Source organism: Perognathus longimembris, chromosome 6, assembly GCF_023159225.1.
Source record: "Perognathus longimembris pacificus isolate PPM17 chromosome 6, ASM2315922v1, whole genome shotgun sequence".
Taxonomy (NCBI): Eukaryota; Metazoa; Chordata; class Mammalia; order Rodentia; family Heteromyidae; genus Perognathus; species Perognathus longimembris.
The window spans coordinates 63,324,160-63,345,111 of record NC_063166.1 but is presented as its reverse complement, the minus strand read 5'-3'; the positions used below and the strand labels follow the sequence as shown (position 1 = coordinate 63,345,111).

The 20,952-nt window shown below is 43.9% G+C and overlaps 1 protein-coding gene across 3 annotated transcripts in view; it reads right to left on the bottom strand.

Moving 5' to 3' along the window:
• Slc23a2 (solute carrier family 23 member 2) overlaps positions 1–20,952 on the bottom strand; it is a 119,328-nt gene that overhangs the window by 62,710 nt on the left and 35,666 nt on the right. Inside the window, exon 1 of one of the 3 annotated variants that reach the window (XM_048348843.1) lies at positions 6,564–7,195. The exons of the other annotated variants lie outside the window; for them this stretch is intronic. The gene's annotated coding sequence lies outside the window, so the exon portion shown is untranslated. Of the gene's footprint in view, positions 1–6,563; positions 7,196–20,952 lie in introns of those variants that run through there. 3 annotated transcript variants of the gene reach the window in all.

Below are 20,952 nucleotides of genomic sequence, written 5' to 3'. Positions count from 1 at the left end.
GGCCAGGTGCCAGTGGTCTGATGCCAGCCTGGGCAAGAAACCCTCTATCTCCAATAAACTCTGTGGAGCTGTGGCTCAAGTGGTAGAGGGCTAGCCTTCAGCTAAAGAAGCTCAGGAACAACATCCAGTTCAAGCCCTAGGACCAGCACCAAAGCTAAACAAACAAATAAACAAAAAACACCTCAAAAGAAAGTTCCTGATCCCATGAAAAATCACCTTCTGAAGCCCACCTGTGGTTTGCTATAGTTGAACAGAGGCTACTGCATTAAATCTGTTAAATGCTAAACATTTGGCCTAAACACATTTAACCCAATTTAGAAATTTTAAAAAATGATTCTAAGAACAAATACCTTCATTTTACACATGATCAAACTCCCTTCAAATGAAATTACTAAATGATTACCTAATACTTTAAGGGTCCTACTTTGGAAAGTTTACTGCTTGGTATTCCTAGCTGTAATTACTCCATATAAATCTTTAAACAGCAAAGAATGAACCTGTAAGCAGTGAAAATTATTAGATCTTGGGATGACAATTCACAAGACATGGCTGAAAAATACTGAATTATCTTACTGACTTCTCCAAAAGACTTCAAGAATACTTTTCTTGTTTTTTATACTGCAAAGTCACTATGCACTAGTGCATTACCATATCAGTGATCTTGACTAGGCTATGTGTTTTGTGGTGCTAGGGTTTGAGCTGAAGGCCTGGTACATGCTAAGGAAGAGATCTACCATTGGACAGAAGTATTAAAAACAATGAAATGGTTGTGTGTGTATGTGTGTGTGTGTGTATGTGTGTGATGGTATATACCTATAATTCTAACACTTAGAAGGCTGGGATGCAGAAGGAACAGAGTTTAAGATTCTGTGTCAGAGGGGCTGGGAATATGGCCTAGTGGCAAGAGTGCTTGCCTCGTATACATGAGGCCCTGGGTTCGATTCCTCAGCACCACATATACAGAAAATGGCCAGAAGTGGCGCTGTGGCTCAAGTGGCAGAGTGCTAGCCTTGAGCAAAAAGAAGCCAGGGACAGTGCTCAGGCCCTGAGTTCACGGCCTAGGACTGGCCAAATATATATATATATAAAGATTCTGTGTCAGAAAAACAAAAAAAAATAGAATAACAGAAAGAAAAGAAAACCAGCTTCAGAGCACATAGCACAAGATGAGGCTCATCTAGTCCTAGGGGTTAGATTTGTTTTGTGACTTCCCAGGATTCACGGTGTTGAAAAGCACAGTGGGCCCAAGTACCTGTGGCTCATGCCTATAATTCTAGCTACACAGGAGGCTAAGATCTAAGGATCATGGTTTGAAGCCAGCTCGGGCAGAAAAGATGGTGAAACTCTTATCTCAAATAAAGGGGGAAAGGAGGTACTCAGAAGTAGATCTATGGCTCCAGTGATAAAAATACTGGCCTTCAGCTACTCAGGGACAGCTCCCAGGCCCTGAGTCCAAGCCCCACGACCAGCACACCACACAGACAGACACAGACAGACACAGACAGACACAGACACACAGACACACACACACACACACACACACACACACAGAGCAGTAAATCCCAGTGGGAAGTCACTGCCCTGGGAAGGGGTTAAATAATTCTCCTGGGACCTAGACAGTTCTTGCTAGAAGGTTGTTACAAAGGAATCCTACTCTGGATTCCTGTAATTGTCCTCTCAACTACACATCCCTGCCATGGTGCCATGCCATGATGCTGGCATGAGGCAAGACCTTGCTTGGACCTTGTTTCACTTAGAGTAGATCTACTCCATAGAATTTGGACTTTCAGGCTCCAAAGTCATAAGATAAACTTCTTTTCTTAACAAATTAGCCAGACTTGGGTGTATTTCATTACAGTATGGGGAAACTGATTAAATATACCCAAGTTGTCAAATAAAATACTTTGGAGTGCTGGTCAACAAAACAAGTCTCAAAGTCAGTCATGTAACGGAAGCTCTACACAGTGACACAAAAGCATACTCCAGTTGCCTGAATTAAGTCAAGTTATCTGCTGAGCTTAAACCAACAGATTCAAAGAAACAATCCACTGATGTGAGTGCATGGAGGCAAGACAGTGGCAATGATAATGAAATAATGCAGCCCTGGCCACTTCAGTGGGCAGGGGGCCTATAATCATTGCCACCAGCCTAGTCTTCTGTCACAAAATTAACTAAGGACCCTTCATGCTCCAATGAGCCATCTTGGCAACCTGTCACTTGCTGTCTTGCTTGTTGGTCTTGTTCTTTTAACAAGAGCTTTTCCAAAGAAGTGAGTGAAGCCTGGATTTCTGTAGGAAAACCCAGGTTTATTGGCAAACTCTTTCCAGTGGCAGCTTCAGTGGGGAGATCTCTTACAGCCCACAATTCCAAGGCATAGAAGCGAGCAAAGCAACAGCTTCGCCCTGACGGTAGAAGAAAGGTCCCCAGATCAATGCTGCTAAATGCAGTTAGGAATCACCTGCAAACTAAATTCCAAGTCTTTACCAGTGGGGTAGAGGACACAGAGCTGCTGGATAAACATGACAAAATCTCTAGGAACATTAAGATGAGGTGAGTGACGAGGAGTATTTATTTATTTTGTTGGTCCTGGGACTTGAATTCTGGGCCTGAGCACTGTCCCTGCGCTTTTGTGGTCAAGATTAGTAGAGCTACAGCTCTACTTTGGCTTTTTGGTGTTTACGTAGAGGTAGAGTCTCACAAACTTTTGTCTCCCAGGCTGGCTTAGAACCGCAATCCTCAGATCTCAGCCTCCTGGGTAGCTAGGATTACAGGCATGAACCACAGGCTCCTAGCAAAAGGAGCATTTTTAAAAGTATTTCATAGAACATAAAGCAGAAGCACAATGGACAGAATAGAGAGAGATGTTACAGAACAGGACTTGTCCACAAAAGAACCCATCAGCCTGCCAAAAAACTGTGGACCCGGAGCCCTAGCCTAGAAGAGTAAACTCTGCACTGCTGAACCCAAGACCTCTTAATTGCTAGGCAGGAGCTCTACCACTTGAGCTACTCACTCCACTAGCCCATTTTGTATTGGTGTTCACTTTATGTTTAAGCCAGCCTGGTCTGCGATCCACCTATCTGCACGTCCCGGCATTACTGTGATCAATGACAGGCACCTATCAATACTCCCAGCATCCGTTGAGATGGAGGCTCTAGGACTTTTTTACTTTTTTGCCCAGGCTTGCCTTGAACAGCAATTTCTCAATCTCTACCTGCCAAGAAGCTAGGATTATAGGGGTGAGCCACTGCCCCTGGCTTCTCCCCCGCCACCCCGGCATCAGCTGGCATGCACATCTGAGCCATAAGAAGCAATGGCCATGCTGTGGAGATGACAAGATTCTGACTCACTTAGGGAGACATTAAGCCTACATACAATGTCAGTGGGGGAGCTTACGAGCTTTAACATACAAAGTCATCAAACAACCTTCACTTTTTTTCCCTGATGTTAACAGTGTAAGTATCCGATGCTCTTCTCCTACCTGCCTTGACTACTACTTCGCAGCAGAAATAATAACGGTAACAAGACCCTCTTATAGCCCGGTGATCCTGACTACTCTGCCACAGCATCAGATGCTACCCACACTGATCACCCAGGTTTTAGCTCAAGAGGCTACCTCCTCCAGGAAGCGTTCTTGAGTTGGCTGTCCCTCTTCCACATCTCCACAGCACACATTGTTCTCTTGGTCCAGCTTCCTAGATGACAAGCAGAGAGAAGTTTTCTTCCCCTCCCAGTCTCCGAAGGTGACCTTGGAGGTTCAGGTTAACTTTCAGGACGTGGCTCTGCTCCACTGGGCCAGGCTCTCAGCTCCATTATCCATATCCAGCATAGCCCACAACTCAGGTCATCTCCCAAATCAGCTCCAAGTACACACTGGGTCCCCACCAGCTCCTGTGCATCGGTTGGGAGCTACATGTACCAAGAGAAGCCTTTCAAGTAAGTGTCCACAACCCAGCCTTGAGCTCATGGGCTTCCCGCTCTGCCTCTGGTCCCTCTTCTGAGCACATCATTCAATGCTCCCGTCCTTCCCTGGTGTCTCAAGTGCCAGAGCCACATTTCTTTCTCTCTTATTTTTTTTCCCAATGATCCGTTCAGTTTTGCTGGACCTGGACACTCTCACAACCACCTGCTTCCCTCTCTTTCACACTATCTTTTGTCTGCCTACCCACCCTGGCTGGCTCCAGGACCTTTCCTGGAGTTAGTTACTCCTCCCTCCTGGCAACCTCTCCCAAGACGAGGAAAGAGGAATGCTCCTTTCACACACCCCAATGACATCACGTGGCTAGAGCACTCTATTACCTGGGCCAGATGCTATAATTCTTACCCAGAGGAACATCAAAGTACACTGTAAACTAGGTAGCAGGGATTTTTTTTTAAGTTAGGGGAGTCCACTTATTTGTGTCATCATTTTATTCATATCTATCTTCTGCTTCACACTTAAGCTCCAATAAGGGCAGGAAACTTATTGAAGGCCAGGACTGAGTTCCTTCTTCCTTCTTTGTCTTCTCCCAATGCCAGGCCTGGAACAAATACATGGTGAGTGTTCACTTGTATGTGCAAGTATTCCAAACACTGGGTGGGCAGAAGGAGCTGAAGCACTTCTGGTCCCAAGTATCTCAAAGGATGCTCCAACAGGTTCGAAGCCAGCCAGAGTAGGAAAGTCCATGAGAGGTAGCAAGGATTTTGTAAATTTTTTTCTTTCTGTTTCTGATCTACTCTAAACAGGAACCTTTTTGTTTGTGTGCCTGTACTGGGGGCTGTCCTTTAGATTTATTTATTTTTTGCCAGTTCTGGGGCTTGAACTCAGGGCCGGGGTGCTGTCCCTGAGTTTTTTGCTCACATCTAGCACTCAACCACTTGAACCACAGCTCCACTTCCAGCTTTTTGGGGTAGCTAATTGGAGATAAGTGTTTCACAAACTTTCATGCCTGGGCTAGCTTCGAACCACAATCCTCAGATCTCTTCCTCCTGAGTAGCTATAATTATAGGCATGAGCCACCAGCACCTGGCCTAAGCAAGAACCTTTTAAATACTCCGTGTTTGTATGTATGGCATACTTTTCTTATCTTTTCCTTTTGTTCCCTACAGGGGAACATTCACTCACACACACACATACACACACACACACACACACACACACACACACACAGTAAAAATGCATCCCCTACTGGTCTTGGTGGTAGTGTCACCTGTCATCCTACCACTAGGGAGCTAAGGAAAAAAGATGGGGTGTTCAAGGCCAGCCGAGGCTACATAGCAAGTCCCTGTCTCAAAAAAACAATACAGCTAGGCACCAGTGGCTTATGAGTTAATACTAGCTACTCATAAGGCTCAGATTTGAGAATCACTGTTCAGAGTCAGCCCAAGCAGAAAAGTAGAGGGTTTTTTTTTTTTAAGACCATAAAGGGTGAACCAATGCAACAGTGATACTCACAAGACAATATGTTGGAAACTAACTGTACAACTTGGGGGGAGTTGTGGAGGAAGGAAGGTGGGAGGAAAATGAGGGAAGGGGTAACAAGTTTGGCAAGAAATATACTCACTATCTTACATATGTAACTAACCTCCCTGTATAACACCTTGACAATAAAATTAAATTTTTAAAAGACAAAAAAAAAAAGAGCCCAATGTGAAGGGGCTGGGAAATTGGCTCAGTGGTAAAGTGCTTGCTAGATATGCATTAAGCACTGGGTTTGATTCCTCAGTACCACCTAAACAAAACAAAGCTGGAAGTGGCACTGTAGCTCAAGTGGTAGAGTGCTAACCTTGAGCAAAAAGAAGCTCAGGAACAGTCCTCAGGCCTTGAATTCAAGCCCTAGTACTGGCACTAAATAAATAAATAATACCAGACAAAACCAAAATTTTCACTAATGACAGAGACTACTGTCACAGAATTATATGCCACAGATACTCTACTTTTCTCTAGCATCTTATAATCCAGAACCTTAATGGGATGAAACAAAGTTAATATACACAGCTAAAAGAAGATATCCCTGAAGTTTGCTCAATCTGCATTTCTTTTTGCTGGACACTTGGTTTTCACTGGTCATCTGAAATTCTAAATAAAGGGAAGGAAAGATAAAAGAACACACAGAGCCGTCCTTGGCAATCCCAGCCTGGACCTGCCCAGGAATTATAAAGCAAGCTATGTATCTGGAAAACATGGACTCTGGCTCTTTAATTGCTGCAGATAAGTCTTTCACACATACTTAATGAGGGACACTGTCTTCTCACAGTTGCATAAATGTGACTATTCTGTTATTAATATTTAAATACTGTCTGGCAGTACTGAGAAAGACTAGAGAATTTTCTAGTTAAGTCAACTGGGTGAACTTGAACTGCAGGCTCCTTACACACACACATGCACGTACACAAGGAGGCACAGACAGCTGGACATGCCGCAAACCAGACACATGGCCACAGACAGTGTCACCAAAATGCGCACATGGTCACAGAGGCACACACAGAAACAGACAGACATGTCCAGACACAGACAGGAAATCAATCCTCAGCCTCGGAACTCATTCCCAAAAACGAAGCTTTGGTACCCAGAATGGTCTTACCTTCAGACTGACACTTCACCCAGTCCACACAAGCGTCCTTGAATCAGAGCCCCACCCGCCACGTCTGTGTAAGGCTCAGGTCCTCCTTCAGTACCAGCCGTGACACTACGGGTGTGCACCGTGAGACGCTTTCAGGTGCTGAGGCAATTTCAGCTTTTATAACCCACACAGGCTGGCCAAAATTGTATAACTGCACCGCCTCGTCAGAAATGCTATTTGCATTACACAACAGCCACCGCCTGGTTACAAACGGTTACTGCAGGCCCTTGTTCCTGGCTCCAGCTCATCTGTAGCTGCTTTCTATATCCTACTGTAGAAGCCCACATAAGATTACATTCCTCAAGCCCAAACAAAGAAGACATTAAAACCTGTCCTTGCAAACCCTACAGTTTAGATGAGTAAGTCCACCCTGTTGCTGTCAGCTCAGCACAGAAGAACTTTACTCCTTGGCAGTCTCTCTTTTTCCACAGACAGCCAATCGTTGTCAAAGCCTATCACCAATCTCAGGATAGGAACCCTTCCTTAAGTAGACAAGGTGAACAGATAACCAGTGCTGGAGGGCTGGTAGCGGAGCCCAGGCCTTTGCAGTATTGGCATGCAGGCTCCAGCCTCACAGTTCCTCTGAGCAGTGGAAGTGGTTGTGAGGACACAAAAAAAGCAAAACAACACCTAACACCAGGAACACCAGAAACTTGTAGTCAGACTGTCCTAACTCCTGACCTAGGCCAGGGCCCACCAGTCACAAGGGCAGGGACCTGCCATACCTCCTTTGGACTTGCCTGTGCTTCCCTGATCCAAACAAGGACCACGAGGCTTGGGTGACAACGAGCAGGAGGGAGGAGGTGTCTACTCATTCATGAAAATCTTGAGGAAGTAAGTTGGCAATAGCACGTGATGAAGAAGCTGCCATCTAAAACCTGAGGAGACCGTTCAGGGTCAAATGCAGGGCCACTCACCACCACGAGTAACTGCAAACCAAAGGCCCACATGACCTCATGACTACCCAATCTGATGGGCCAACATGCCCAAGGAGCCAAGGACTGTTATTTGGATAGTCCATGATGGCTCCAGCCTCTGAGAACACATACTGCAGGAGCCAAGGGAAACAGTAACAGTGAAACTGAGGCCAGTGGCTCCCACTGGTCATCCTAGCCACTCAGGAGGCGGAGATCTGAGAATCAAAGTTTGAAGCCAGACCAAGAAGAAAAGTCCATGAGACTCTTGTCCCCAATTAACCAGCAAAAAGTCAGGAAAAGTTCTTAACTAATATAACACAAATAAGACTGAAAGTTAAAGTAAAGGAAAAGCAAAACAATTACTAATAGGTAATTATTAATAAGTTTGAGGGGAAAGGGAGGGAGAGAGGAGGAAGAGAGGGGAAAAGAAAGAGGGAAAAGAAAGCCAGCCAGTCTAGAAACCTACTTTAAGGCTAAAAAATAGCTAAACACCGTGGTTCAAATACCAGCTACTTGGAAGGCAGAGGCAGGGATGGTAAGTTCAATGGTATGAAGAACCTAGCTCAAATACAAAATAAAAACAAAGACAGGGGAAATAAGTAGCTCAAGTAGTACTTCCCAAGTATGTACGAGGTCCTGGATTCAATCCCCAGTAGGCAGACACACAAAAACTCCCGTTTCCCCACTAACTCATATAGTTCGCTCGCGCGCACGCACATGTGTATGCATGTGTGTGTGTGTGTGTGTGTGTATGTACACATGCACTAGAGTACTAGTACTTGAATTCAGGATGGTACCCTCCCATTTGACTCACAGTTGCACTTTTGGCTCTTTGGTGGTTAACTGAGATAGACAGTTTCACAGACTTTCCTGTCCAGGCTGGCTTTGAAACAAGATCATCAGATCTTAACCTCCTGAACAGCTAAGATCACAGGCCTGTGCCACTGAGAGCTGGCTATAGATGCCACTTTTGTGTTTATCTGCATGTTCTAAATTCCAAGTTTGTCTCTTTCTTTGTATTATGAAGCAAAACAAATGTGTAGTGCCATTCTTTTCTTCTGTGGTGGTAGTGGTAGTGGTGACTGAATCCAACCAAGCAATGCACCTTGTCCTTTTCTTGTTTGTTTGCTTTGGGATGGTCTGGTTCTCTCTCATCCTTCCTGCCTCTGTTTCCCATATAGCTGGAAGTGCAGTCACATAATACCATGCCTGGCATGAGCACCTCCATTTTTTTTTTTTTTTTGGCTAGTCCTAGGCCAACTCAGGGCCTGAGCACTGTCCCTGGCTTCCTTTTGCTCAAGGCTAGCACTCTGCCACTTGCGCCACAGCGCCACTTCTGGCCGTTTTCTATATATGTGGTGCTGGGGAATTGAACCCAGGACTTCATGTATACAAGGCGAGCTCTCTTGCCACTAGGCCATATTCCCAGCCCCAGCACCTCCATTCTTAACACCTTTATATGGTTGATAAATTTAAGGCAGAAAATAAGACAATACAAATACAAGGAAAAAAATCCTAATTTTATTAATGAAACCTCTGACTTATGTTTTCCTTTAAGAATAAATTGTAGGGGAGAAGAAAGATGGCGCCGATGGAATAGGGAGGCACTCCGACTCGCTCCAACGGCATAGTGAGCTGGGAACCCCAACACCCAACACCCCATCAAGAACCCAGCAAAACCAGCAGCCAGAAGCAGTGGAGAAACGCAGGAAAACAAAAAGGAGCAAAAAAGAAGAACCGAAAACCTACACGGAGCCGGAGATTCACCGGGGCACCCTCCCCCCACCAGCCGACCCTGGCCCAAACAGGGTCAGGCTGGGAAAGGGGAACCCGGCGATCGGCAGACAGGCTGCCAGGAGCGCAGAATTCATATAGCGGGAGACCCCACGGCCACAAGGCAGGGTGCGGACCAAGACACACCGGCAGCGACGAGAAGTTCGGGTCCACACCGGGTTTGGACAAGGGAACCCAGCGCGGCAGAAATCGGGAACCAGGGAAGCCACCACGACACTTAGCCAACCCCTGGAGGGCCAACGGCAGCGCGGGACACACACACAAAGCAGCAAAAGTGAGTGCCCTCCCCTCCCCCCTCCCCCACCCCTGACGGAACAAAGAACCCACAAATCAGGCGGGGGAAACCCCCATCAGGCGCTGGGAAGTCAGTTTAGCAGGGGAAGGGCTCAGCAGCACCAACACCCCACAGGTTCCTGAACTGGCAGAACCGGCCCCGCCCCCTTCCCAACAGGGGCCGGGAGACAGCCGGTTGTGCAAACCCCACCTGAGGCGCCTGGACCTCGCAGACTCTTACAACTAAAACCACAGGCGCTGGTGGGCAATACCAGCCCAGCAGGGTCACTGGAGCCTGATCACGTCCCCCCTCCTAACAGCGGAGGTGAGGTCTGAAGGTGCCAAGCCACACCCGGACAGTCGATCCCACTGGGCCCCACACGTACCCCCCCCCCCCCACAACGGACTCGTGGGAGGGCGCAAGCACAACCCAACAACCCAGGGCTCGCTCTGGGAGGCATATCCCGCCGAAGTGCCTGTTGCACTGAACGCACAGCGCACAGGAGGGCGGGGCCTCCGGCGACAGCGCCCGCTCTGGTAGGCGTACCCTGCACTGGTGGGCGGGGACACAGCGACAACACCTGCTGCCCGTAGACACGTCTACACAGGAGGGAGGGAGGAGCTACAAACCAAACCTGAGAAGCCATCCAGATCTCCAGATGCGCAAATCACAAAGAAACATAACTCAGTTCATCAAAGGGCAAGCCAACTCGCCAGCTCCAAAAAGCAGCACGACTGAAGAGGAGATGGAGACTAAAAAAGCAAATGAGGCCATGTTAACAGGAATGATCGAAAGCGTCAGAAATGAAATCAGAAAACAATTCCAGGAATTTAGAGCGGAAATCTGGAAGGACACCCAGGAAGCCAAGAAAGAAATGGAAGCAAAACTGGATACAATGCAAACCTGCTTTAAAGAAATGGAAGCAAAAATGGATACAATGCAAGCTGCCTTTAAAGAAAATCTCCACATCCTAAGAATTGAAATGCATGAAAAAATAGATTTAAAATACAACTCTTTAAAGGAAGAAATCTCCACGATCAGAGCTGATATGACAACCATAAATAGCTCTCTGACATCCATAAACTCCGCAATTGAAACCATGACACAAAGAGTAGACCATATAGAATCCAGAATCTCTCGCCTGGACGATGAAGCAGCTGACAACAACCAGAAAATGACCACACTCCAAGAAAAGGGGAAGCTTCAGGGAAGACTAATCCAGGAACTAATGGACAAAGACAAGAGATATAATCTGCGCATAATTGGAATAGAAGAAGGAGCCGAATATCAGAGCAGAGGGCTTAATCATGTTCTCAATAAAGTTATTGCAGAAAACTTCCCCAATCTCACAGGGGACCCCATCCAGGTAACCGAAGCCTATAGGACACCTGGCAGGCCAGACCCCAGGAAAGCCACCCCAAGGCACATAATATTCAAGACTTCAGACCTCAAGATTAAAGAGCAAATTCTGAATTCAGCCAAAGCGAAGAAGGAAACTTTTTTCAATGGGAAGAGGATTCGAATAACATCCGACTTATCCACACAAACTTACCAAGCTCGAAGCGAGTGGAAGAACACCATCCAAGTACTCCAGAATAACAATTTACAACCTCGGATCAAATATCCAGCGAAATTGGAGTTCACATTCGAAGGGAGAACCAGATCTTTCCACACCAAAGAGGAGCTAAAGGAGTATGTGAATAAAAAACCAGCCCTACAGCGAATATTAAGAGGGGAACCCCACCCAACAGAGATCGTAAAAGACACACAGACAGAATCAGAAAGAAACTTCAATAGCCAAAGCCCAGCAGAAACACAAGCTCACTAAAGACAAGAAGAAAAAAAAAAAAAAGAAGAAAAAACAGCCCACCAAGAAAATGGAAGGAGAAAAAACACCCTTATCCTTGATCTCTTTAAATATAAATGGTTTAAACTCCCCGATAAAGAGGAGCAGACTGGCAGAATGGATTCGCAAACAAAAAGTTGACATCTGCTGTCTACAAGAGACCCACCTTACAGCAAGGGACAAAAACAGGCTTCGAGTGAAAGGATGGAGCAAGATCTACCAAGCAAATGCATCCACCAAAACGGCAGGTGTAGCCATCCTGATCTCAGACAAGCTTGACTTCTCTTTAAAGTCCACTCAAAAAGACAAAGAAGGACACTACATATTAATACAAGGAAAAATCCAGGATCAAGAAATCACGGTGATAAATGTATACTCACCAAACAAAAGAGGCCCGACATATGTCAAGCAAATTCTCAAAGAATTACAGAGCAAGATAGACGCAAACACAATCATAGTGGGTGACTTTAATACTCCTCTCTCTCCAAGAGACAGATCCAACACTCAGAGGATTAGTAAGGGAGCTGAGGACCTAAATAACACCATTTCCCAAATGGATCTAACAGACCTATATAGAACCTTTCACCCCACAGAGACCCAATACACCTTCTTTTCAGCAGCCCATGGATCATATTCCAAAATAGACCACGTCATAGCCCACACAAAGAACCTGAGCAAATACAAAAGTATTGACGTCATCCCATGTATTATATCTGACCACAGTGGATTAAAGGTAACCCTCAACAACAAAGGATACCACAGAGCCTATACACACTCTTGGAGGCTAAACCCCACGCTGCTATCCAACACTTGGGCCACAGATCAAATTAAAGATGAAATCAACGAATTCATAAGCCACAATGACAAAGAAAACACATCACAAAGAAACCTATGGGACACAGCTAAGGCAGTTCTGAGGGGCAAGATCATTGCACTCAGCACCCACATTAAAAGAATGGAAGCAGAGCAGGTGAATACCCTCACGATGAAACTAAAACAACTGGAGAAACAAGAAATGACAGAATCTAAAACGACTAGGAGAGGAGAGATCACAAAGATTAAAGAAGAGATAAATCTGATTGAAAATAGAAAGACCATTCAACAAATAAATAAGACTAAAAGCTGGTTCTTTGAGAAAATAAACAAAATTGACAGACCCCTTGCAAGACTTACAAAAAAAAGAAGAGAAGAGACTCATATTCGTAAAATCAGGGACTCCACAGGAAAAATTACAACAAGTACACACGATATTCAAACAATCATAAGGAGCTATTTCCAAAACCTCTACTCAGCAAAAAACAATAATTCTACAGAAATGGATCAATTCTTAGAGAAGTACAAACTGCCCAAACTGAACCAAGAAGAAATAAATCAGCTAAATAAACCAATAACTTACGGTGAGATACAGGAGGTAATCAAGAACCTCCCTACTAAGAAAAGCCCAGGCCCAGATGGATTCACCAACGAATTCTACAAAACCTTTAGTGAGGAGCTAATTCCAATACTCCTCAAACTCTTCCGCGAAATAGAAATGGAGGGAGAAATTCCAAACTCATTCTACGAAGCTAATATCATACTAATTCCCAAACCAGGCAAAGACCCAACAAAAAAAGAGAACTACAGACCAATATCACTAATGAACACAGATGCAAAGCTCCTCAATAAAATATTAGCTAATAGGATCCAGAAAGTGATCAAGAATATCATACATCATGACCAAGTAGGCTTCATCCCTCAGTCACAAGGATGGTTCAACATCCGTAAATCAATCAACGTAATTCACCTCATAAACAGAGCTAAAATCAAGAATCACATTGTTATCTCAGTCGATGCCCAAAAAGCCTTTGACAAAATACAACATCCATACCTATTAAAAGCTTTGGAGAGAACAGGAATAGATGGAACATTCCTCAAAACAATAAAAGCCATATACAACAGACCAACTGCTAATATCATATTAAATGGAGAGAAACTTAAGTCATTCCCCCTAAAATCAGGAACAAGACAAGGATGCCCACTCTCCCCACTTCTGTTCAACATAGTGCTGGAATCCCTAGCCATAGCAATAAGGCAAGAGGAGGACATCAAAGGGATCCACATCGGCAAGGAAGAAATCAAGTTATCCCTATTCGCAGACGACATGATCTTGTATCTGAAGGACCCAAAAACCTCAGTACCCAAACTCCTACACCTAATAAACCAATTTGGCAAAGTAGCAGGATATAAAATCAACCCACAAAAGTCAGCAGCTTTTCTGTACACCAGCAATAGACAAACAGAAAAGGAAATTATGGAAACAATTCCATTTACAGTAGCCAAAAAAAGAATAAAGTACCTAGGGATCAACTTAACCAAGGAAGTGACGGACCTATTCAATGAAAACTACAAAAATCTAATAAGGGAAATCAAAGAAGACACAAGGAGATGGAAAGACCTCCCATGCTCATGGGTAGGCAGAATCAATATAGTGAAAATGGCCATATTGCCCAAATTGTTATACAAATTCAATGCAATACCTATCAAAATCCCAGCCACATTCTTCACTGAAATAGAGAAACCAATCCATAAATTCATATGGAACAGCAAAAAACCTAGAATAGCCAAAGCAATTCTAGGCAAAAAAAGCAATGCAGGAGGTATCACAATACCTGACTTCAAGATCTACTACAAGGCCATCATAACAAAAACAGCATGGTATTGGTATAAAAACAGATCGGAAGACCAATGGATTAGAACTGAAGACCCAGAAATAAAACCGCACTCTTACAGCCAACTGATATTCGACAAAGGAGCTAAAGATATACAATGGAATAAACATAGCCTCTTCAACTACTGGTGCTGGGAGAACTGGGCAGCCATATGCAAAAAACTCAAAGTAGACCCAAGCCTATCACCATGCACCAAGATCAACTCAAAATGGATCAAGGACCTCAACATCAGACCTGAATCCTTGAAACTACTGAAGGACAGAGTAGGAAAGACACTAGAACTTATAGGCACAGGAAGGAATTTCCTGAATAGAGTCCCAGGGGCACAACAAATAGGAGAAAGACTCGACAAATGGGACTACTACAAATTAAAAAGTTTCTGCACAGCTAAGGACATAGCCACCAAAATAGAAAGACAGCCAACGATATGGGAAAGGATATTTACCAGCACAGCAACAGACAAAGGCCTGATATCGGTCATCTACAGAGAACTCAAAAAACTAAGCCCCTCCAAGCCCAATAAACCTATTAGGAAATGGGCAAAAGAGCTAAAGAGAGACTTCTCAAGAGAAGATATAAAAATGGCAAAGAAACATATGAGGAAATGCTCAACATCCCTGCTAGTAAAGGAAATGCAAATAAAAACAACCCTGAGATACCACCTCACCCCAGTTAGAATGGCCTATACTCTGAACTCAGGAAACAACAAATGCTGGAGGGGCTGTGGGGAAAGAGGAACCCTTCTCCATTGTTGGTGGGAGTGCAAATTAGTACAACCACTTTGGAGAACAGTATGGAGGTTTCTCAAAAAGCTCAATATAGACCTACCCTATGACCCAGCCATACCACTCCTAGGCATCTATCCTAAACAGCAAAATCCAAGATATCAAAAAGGCATTTGTACTACCATGTTTATCGCGGCACAATTCACAATAGCTAAAATATGGAAACAACCCAGATGCCCCTCCACAGACGAATGGATCCAAAAAATATGGTACTTATACACAATGGAATACTACATAGCGATTAGGAATGGTGAAATATTGTTATTTGCAGGGAAATGGTCGGAACTCGAACAAATAATGTTGAGTGAGACAAGCCTAGAACACAGAAAACAAAGGGGCATGATCTCCCTGATATATGACTGTTAACAAAGGGAGACGGAGAGACAGTAGAGACCAAGTCTGTGAATACTGTATATGTTCTTGATACATTGTATATTGCATATATGTCAACCTGACCTAGACAAGGGATAGAAAAACAGGTTGTAAGATATCATAAGAAATGTACACACTGCCCTACTATGTAACTGCACCCTCTTTGCACAACACCTTGTAAAAAAATTTATGTCCAATTAATAAAAAAATAAAAAAATAAATAAATAAATAAATAAATAAAAAAAAAGAATAAATTGTAAGTCATATGCAGTGGGCTCAAGCCTTTAATCCTAGATACTTGGGAAGCAGAGGTAGGGAAATCACAGTTCAAGGCCATGCCAGGCAAAAAGAGGCTTGCAAGACTCCATCTCAAACAATGGCTGGGCAGGGTGGGTATGCCTGCCATCCCTAGCAATGTAGAGAAGCACAACTAGAAGAATTGTAGCTCAAGACAGCCCAAACATAAAGTGAGATGCTCCCTCAAAAATAACCAGTAAAAAAGGGATTGGAGGGGCTGGGAATGTGGCTTAGTGGTAGAATGCTTACCTAGCATGCATAAAGGCCTGGGTTCGATTCCTCAGTACCACATAAACAGGAAAGGCTAGAAGTGGCAATGCGGCTCAAGTGGTAGAGTGCTAGCCTTGAGTACAGGTGGGTTCAGGGGCAGAGCTCAGGCCCTGAATTCAATCCCCTAGACTGGCCAAAAAAAAAAGCGAGGAGGGGACTGGAGGTATGGTTGAAGTAGTAGAATGTCTGCCTAGCTAGTTCGAGACCTTGACTTCAATCCCCAGCATAAAAATAAATAAGTAGGGCTGGGAATATGGCCTAGTGGCAAGAGTTCTTGCCTCGTATACATGAGGCCCTGGGTTCAATTCCTCAGCACCACATATACAGAAAATGGCCAGAAGTGGCGCTGTGGCTCAAGTGGCAGAGTGCTAGCCTTGAGCAAAAAAGAAGCCAGGGACAGTGCTCAGGCCCTGAGTTCACGGCCTAGGACTGGCCAAAAAATAAAAAATAAAAATAAATAAATAAATAAATAAACTCTAAAACATTTCTCAGCCCAGGCACTGATGGCTCAGAGTAATCCTAGCTATTCACAAGAGTGAGATCTGTGGGTCATGGCTCAAAAGATAGCCAAGGCAGAAAAGTACACGAAACTTTTATCTTCAATTAACCAACAAAAAGACAGAAATGAAGGGGTGACTCTAGTAACACAGCACTAGCCTTGAGAGAAAAATCAAAGCAAGATGACATAGCCCTGAGTTCAAACCCCAATACCAACACAAAATTTTATTATTTTTTTAACTTACCAAAAACAAGAACAAAAACTTCCCCATACTTACTAATTATCTGTTTGATCTTTCTCATGAAACAACCATACACACTGACATTTCAGTGCCCCTACTATTGTGAAACTAAGTAAATATAAGAGATTTAGGATTATCAGATGGACAAAAACTAATTCTGAGGCAAAAAAAGAAAGGTCAGAGGGAGGGAAAATTAAAAAAAAAAAAAAAACAAAGCAAATGAATTAACTTGCAGTGCCCTCTAGTGTTTGAATGAATACATAATACATTTTTGGTGCTTTTTTTAAGGATAAAATATATATATTTTTTTTACAGAAAATTTATTTTGGAAATTCCAAAGAAACAAGTGAACTCTTCTCTTTCCTTTAATTACTAATTCAAACTAAAACAACTCTTGGTTTTGAATCTGGGCACGTGGCCAACAGCTAAGGCACCATTTACAGCCCCCTTTGCAGCTATCTGGGGCAGCTCTGGCTACGAGGACATGAGTGAAAGAAGTATGACTCCCCTTCCTGTGCCTCTCTTGCCATCAGTTCCATCCACCACCATGTTCAGGAGTCAGGACTCTGCCAGGCACTAGCGACTTACAACTGTAATCTTTCCTAGCTACTCAGGAAACTGAGACCTGGAAGATCACAACCCTTCTTCAATCTCAGCCCAGGCAGAAAAGTTAATAGATTCCATCCCTAAAATAACCAGCACAAAACAAAGCTGGAAGCTTGGCTCAAGAGGTAGAGGGCCAGCCTAGGAAGCAAGCTGAACAAATGTGAGGTCCTTAGTTCAAACCCCAGTACCTGGAGGTGGGGTGAGGGGTGGGGATTATTTTTTTTTAATTATTAAGAAAAAAGAACCCCAATGGTGTGAATAAAAAGCTTTTCTTTCACATAAAGGCATCTCTAAAAAATAAAGAAATCTGGGCTACTTGCCTAGAATGCATGAGGGCCCTGGGTTCAATCCCCAGCACTTAAAAAAAATTTTTTTTTCCATGGGGGAGAGACATATCCGAGGAATTCAATCCAGGACCTTAAACATGTTAGACAAGCACACTAATACTGAGATATACCCCCAGACACATACACATTTATATTTATATAAACTATAAAATAATCTGACAATCAAATGAGGGGGAAAAATCACACAGAGAGAAAAATCTGAGCAGAGTCCTGGCAAGATAGCATAAGCTATTTAGCATAAGCTAATTCCTGTTCAAAAAAGAATAGGTCAGCACATATTTCAAAATTGGGGGCGTGCTGGGGGAAAGGGTCAAAGTTATTTTCCTCCAGAGGGACCAAATGGAAGGTTCATGATAAAGGGTAAGCGTCTGGTGCAGATGAATAAATTCATTGTTCACCTTGGCTATCAGATTTATTAAATTGGCTTCTTTGGCAGATGCTTAAAAGGCTAGCTATTCATCCATAATCTGAAGACAAGACTTGGAATGTGTGCTGGCAGGCACCTGGTGATTCCAGCACTGAGGTAAAACCAGAGTTCACTCGACTCTCCAGGTAAGCTCTGAGGATGGTCTCCTCTGCACTTTTGCCATCCCTGTGTGCCCTGCCCAGCACCAACCACACGGCAGACACAGGGCTGGAGGAATCAGCAATGCACGGCTGCAGTACCCCCCCTGGAGCCTGTGATCCCCGCAAAGTCATTAAACTAGCCATAACCACTCACTTTGTAAAATAAGGGCACTGTTCATCTGCTCTTTCACACTTAGGTGTTTAGTAATGGAAAAGGAATATTCAAATTAAATCTTATTCAAAGCCCTGAAGAAGGGGATGGGGATCACCCAAATAGAAGTGGAGGGTATCATTAAAATGGAGACTTGCTGGGAGCCAATGGTTTCACCCCTTTAATCCTACTCAGGAGGCTAAGATCTGAGGACCTTAGTTCAAAGTCAGCCAGAAAAGGAAAGTCCAGGAAACTCTCATCCCCAATTAATCAACAAAATGCCAGAAGTGGAGGTACAGCTCGGCTCAAGTGGTAGAATGCTAGCCTGGAGTGAAAAGGCCAGGCAAGAGTGTGAGGCCCTGAGTTCAAGTCCCTAATAATGACCAAATGGGCAAAACTCAATTACTTTAAATAATTACAATTACTTTAAAGCACAACTTTTCTCAACCTTTTTCAAATTAAACAAATACAGATAACATAATAAGAAACACTGTTCACATAATACCAACTGCTGACCAAAACACAGAACCTAGGACTCTCATGCACTCCTCACCAGTGTGCAAAATGGTACAACTAATTTGAATAGCTCATTTGTTATAAGTTTACCTTCATTCATGCATAGCAGTACCAGGGCTGGGTATACCCACCTATCACAATGAAACTTGTATTCAGACAAAAGCCTGTATGTAAGTGTTTATACTGATTTTACTTAATGACAGCCCAGACCAGGAAACAACATCCACCTGCAACTAGTGAATGGCCAGACAAGCCATGACACATCCACATTCAATGAAGATATCACTTCACATCTACTAGATGAGAACAGAATAAGCGTTCCATGCCACCAAGTGAGAGCATTATGTGGATAAAGGAACTCCCCTCACTTGTTGCCAGAACTGTAAGCTGGTTCACATGCCTAGGGGAACCATTTTGGTAATACACACAAGTTGAGGTATTTGCATCACCTAGCAAGGCCACCTCAGCATGCTCGGACTCTAGAGAAGCTCCCCCAGGTGAGAGCAGTCACTATGTACATCATGATGCCTTTTTTTTTTTCTTGGTGGCAGTCCTTGAGCTTGAACCCAGAGCCTAGGCACTGTCCCTGAGCTTCTTTTGCTCAAGTCTATGATGCTACCTCTTGGGCCACAGCTCCACTTACATTTTTGTAGTGATTAACTGGAGATAAGAGTCTCAAAGACTTTACTGCCTGGGCCAGCTCTGAATTTCAATCCCCAGAAAAGAGACTCCTGAGTAGCTGGGATTACAGGCATGCGCCACCATCATCCAACTTATGATGCCACTTTGTTAACAGTATGCCACCAAAGCAGCAGCAGGAAAATCTCCAAGCTATGATGTATTTAAACAATGGGATAAGGCGAGTTGTCACAATGATTGAATGTAGCCACGTGGCAATGTGGCTTGAAAATGTGATCAGTGGTTCCTATGCCAGAGTAACTAAACACACACACAGCAAACCACCACCTATGGTATTAATTATGTAATCGATACTATGGGTTGGTTTGTAGACATACAAATACCATGTAACATAAAAAAGCAAAGTTACCAGAGAAGAGACAGAGGGAAGTTAAGACTAGCAGAGGCTACCGCAAGGCTACCTCAAATGTTTTATTTAAAAAAAAACAACAACAAAAACACAAACCTGAAGAGCAAACATACTCAGATTTATTAGGCAAACTTTATGCTTTCTGTGTTTTGCTTTAGTTTTTGTTTTTTTTGCCATGTTGGAGATGGAAACCAGGCCTGTTTGACGCACTCTACTTCAGAGCGACATCTCTAGTCCACATTCTTTTCTTTTTTTTCTTTTTTTTTTGGCCAGTCCTGGGCTTTGGACTCAGGGCCTGAGCACTGTCCCTGGCTTCTTCCCGCTCAAGGCTAGCACTCTGCCACTTGAGCCACAGCGCCGCTTCTGGCCGTTTTCTGTATATGTGGTGCTGGGGAATCGAACCTAGGGCCTCGTGTATCTGAGGCAGGCACTCTTGCCACTAGGCTATATCCCCAGCCCCCTTTTTTTTCTTAATTTTCCTTTTGTGCTTGTACTGAGGCTTAAACTCAAGGCCTTGTGCTCTTGCTTGGCTTTTTCTGCTCAAAACAGGCAATTTACCACTTAAGCCACATACCCCACTTCCAGGTTTTTGTTGGCTAATTAGAGATAAGACCCTCATGAGCTTTTCTGCCCAGGGTAGCTTCAAATCTCAATCTTCAGATCTCAGCCTCCTAAGATTTGCAAGCATGAACCACCAGTGCCCAGATTCTTTTCTCTTTGCATTCAACTTTCAAACTTAAGTTTAAAAACAAACCAAGAAAAAAGAAAGGACGTTTAACCAAAGGCTGTTGCTAGTGGGTATACAAAATGATACAGAAAAATTTGTAAAAGTGGGGCTGGGAATGTGGCTTAGCGGTAGAGTGCTTGCCTAGGCAGCATGCATGAAGCCCTGGGTTCAATTCCTCAGCACAACATAAACAGAAAAAGCCAGAAGTGGCGCTGTGGCTCAAGAGGTAGAGTGCTAGCCTTGAGCAAAAAGAAGTCAGGGACAGTGCTCAAGCCCTGAGACAAAGCCCCATGAAGGGCAAAAAAAAAAAAAAAAAAAGGTAAAAGCAACTGCCCCCACCCCCAGATGAGACTTAGAATCACACCGAAAGACTTAATGTCTCTGT